Source organism: Mandrillus leucophaeus, unplaced genomic scaffold, assembly GCF_000951045.1.
Source record: "Mandrillus leucophaeus isolate KB7577 unplaced genomic scaffold, Mleu.le_1.0 Scaffold260, whole genome shotgun sequence".
NCBI classification, from domain to species: Eukaryota; Metazoa; Chordata; class Mammalia; order Primates; family Cercopithecidae; genus Mandrillus; species Mandrillus leucophaeus.
The window spans coordinates 3,546,665-3,548,474 of record NW_012102699.1 but is presented as its reverse complement, the minus strand read 5'-3'; positions in this window follow the sequence as shown (position 1 = coordinate 3,548,474).

Here is a 1,810-nt window from a genome sequence, read left to right as displayed (position 1 = left end):
TTCCCCGGAAAATGGGTTTTTCTTTTCTACCACATGGCCAGGCTGCACATTTTCCAAACTTTTATGCTCTGTTTAAGTATAAGTTCCAATTTCAGGTCATTTCAGGTTTATGCAGATGAGTGCAGGCTTTTAGATGCTGCCTAGGCCACATCTTGAATGCTTTGCTGCTTAGAAATTTCTTCGGCCAGATACCCCAAATCCTGTCTCTCAAGTTCAAAGTTCAATAGATCTCTAGAGCAGAGGCACAACGCTGCCAGTCTCTTTGCTAAAGCATAGCAAAAATGACATTTACTCTAGTCCCCAATAAGCTCCTCATCTCCACTGATAACCTTCTCAGCCTGGACTTCACTGTCCATATCGCTATCAATATTTTGGTCTCAGCCATTCAACAAGTCTCTAGAAAGTTCTAAACTTACCCTAATCTTCCTGTCTTCTTCTGAGCCCTCCAGACTTCCAACCTCGGCCCATTACCCAGTTCCAAAGTCACTTCCACATTTTCATGTATCTTTAGAGCAATGTCCCACTCTCAGTACAAATTTTCTGTATTAATTTATTCTTACACTGCTATTAAAAACTACTTGAGACTGGGTAATTTATAAAGAAAAGAGGCTTAATTGTGCTCACACTTCTGCAGGCTGTACAGGCTTCTGCTTCTGGGGAGGCCTCAGGAAACCTACAATCATGGCAGAAAGTGAAGCAGAAGCAGACATATATTCACATAGCTGGCAGGAAAGAGTGAGTGAAGGGGGAGGTGCTATACATTTTCAAACAACCAGATCTCTGAGAACTGTACCACAAAACAGCACTAGGGGGATGGTGCTAAACCATTAGAAACCACCCCCACAATTCAATCACTGTCCACCAGGCCCCTCCTCTAACATGGGATTACAATTTGACATGAGATTTGAGTGGGGACACAGAGCCAAACTATATTCGAAGGGTTGGGGCAGTGGCTCATACTCTAAGTCTCCTTCACATCTAGTTCATGCATTAATTTATATACACAGTTGTCTCACCACCAGGCAAAGAGGAATTGAGATGCAATTTGAAATCTCTTCTGGGCCATGATGGTATCAAGTGTTGTGAACCCTGTATGTGGCTATTTTGACACCTGTAATTTAGATTCCACCAGGTGTAGTGGGAACTAGTAGAAACTTCAGGGAAATGAGGTGAGCAAGGTAAATTGGGACATAAAATTACATCTAGGGAAATTTTGGTTGAGGATGTGGTTAGAAGTGTAAGTGAGGAATGAAAAGAACAGAGCATATTATAGTCCCAGAGTGAGGGGCTATGGGAAACAATGGGAAGTGGGGCTACGGAGGATTTATGAATCTTTATGGGGATGAGTGGCTAGTATAAATAATGTGCATGGATAATTTCACTCCAACTCATGAAAACATGCATTTTCTTCTAAGAACAAAATGTTTGCTAAAATAATCTTTGTATAAAAGTATTACAAATCAAAAGTTGTATTTATATTTACCGATTTAAGACCCAATTATGCATCAAACACTGAATGGGCCCAGCAAGTAAACTGGACACACAAACACTTTCATTCCACCTCTACTAAACAGCTTGATTTATGCAAAAGGGGAGGGGAGTAGCAACACAGGAAATCTGCCCAGAAACTAATTTAGCAGAGATGTCAAGGTAACAAACTGTTGAAAGTTACAAATCTCCAAAAAGGCAGTTCTTTCTCCTGATAAAAGTGCTTAAAATCCAAACATGAACCCTTTGCCTAGCTTATTTCTTCAACAAATGCAAAGAGCTATAGACTGTTAATATCAAGTTTCCACACAAAATGGCCCCA